Raw genomic sequence first — 1,654 nt, forward strand, 5'->3', positions numbered from 1 at the left:
ATTTGGAATACTGTGTGCAGTTCTGGTCACCACACCTTAAAAAGGATATTATAGCTTTGGAAAAAGTGCCGAAAAGGGCAACTCAAATGATAAAAGGGTTGGAACACTTTCCCTATGAGGAAAGGTTAAAGCGCTTAGGGCTTTTTAGCTTGGAGAAACGATGACTGAGGGGTGACATGATTGAAGTTTATAAGATTATGCATGGGATAGAGCAGGTAGAGAAAGAGGTACTTTTCTCCCTTTCTCACAATATAAGAACTCGTAGGCACTCCATGAAATTGCTGAGCAGTTGGGTTAGAACAGATAAAAGGAAGTACTTCTTCACCCAAAGAGTGATTAACACATGGAATTCACTGCCACAGGAAGTGGTGGCGGCTACAAGCATGGACGACTTCAAACGGGAATTAGATAAGCATATGGAGCAGAGGTCCATCAGTGGCTATTAGCCACAAGGAATAGATAGGGACTCTGGGGCAAGTGATGCTCTGTCTTCTTGGTGCTTGGAGGGGTCAACAGTGGGAGGGCTTCTAATGTCCTGGCCCCACTGGTGGACCTCCTGATTGCACTGGTATTTCTGGCCACTGTGTGATACAGAGTGTTGGACTGGATGGGCCTTTGGCCTGATTCAACACTGGCGTCTTTTATGTACTCATGTTCTTATGCCAGGGAGTGGTGGGGAAGAAGGGGGTAGGTCTTTCTTTTCCCTGTGAGTCTTTGTGGATTCCCTGTTTGTTGATCCTGACTAGCCAGTCTGGAGATAGCTATCACTGACACTGATTGAAGTCTTTAAGGATGATGTACCCTCTGTTTCTTCAACACCATTAATCATGGTGCTTCAACAGTGAGTTGGAGAGCAAATTAGAGGAGCCTTGCCTTGCCATCATTTCCCTGTTGTAAGCAGCACAATGAGACATAAGACATATCGTGCCATTATAGTGTGTTTTTGTTAACCATATTTTTGCTCCGTCTCATCCCAACTTTATCTGCCGCTCTGCTCTCCAGCATTGCAAGCTGAAGCACGAATGTCTGCCATCTGCTCTAGGCTACTCAAGGATGATTTCTCTAATTAGGCCCAATTGACTTTCTGTCAATGATTAAATGTAATAGGTAATAATAACTTGGCTTAATCATCGGCCACCATTATTATTAGCTCATTGATTGCAATAATTTCAGAAATTACCCATCAGAATAAAATATGTTTAGCACCTGGTTCGTCCCTTTTTTTTAAAGCAACATCTGTGGTAAGTGTGTAATAGATGTGGAATTTGATGTCTCCCGATCTGGAAGAAGTAAATAATCCTCAGTTTTATGTGTGTGAATGGGCACAGATTTATTATTGGACAAAGAGAGGATCAAATAAAAGCAACATCTGTGGTAAGTGTGTAATAGATGTGGAATTTGATGTCTCCCGATCTGGAAGAAGTAAATAATCCTCAGTTTTATGTGTGTGAATGGGCACAGATTTATTATTGGACAAAGAGAGGATCAAATAAAATCACTGTAAAATTTACTGCTGGGATTTACAAAACTGTCAAATTGCATGAATCATGTGTGCTATACTGAGGATTTCTGACCATTTCTCCTAGCTTCAGTTTTCTAGAGATTTGTGGCTCTTTTTAGTGATAAAATCAGCACATGGGCAGATTAACAGTAG

Source organism: Gekko japonicus, unplaced genomic scaffold (genome assembly GCF_001447785.1).
Source record: "Gekko japonicus isolate JY-2015 unplaced genomic scaffold, Gekko_japonicus_V1.1 scaffold994, whole genome shotgun sequence".
Taxonomy (NCBI): Eukaryota; Metazoa; Chordata; class Lepidosauria; order Squamata; family Gekkonidae; genus Gekko; species Gekko japonicus.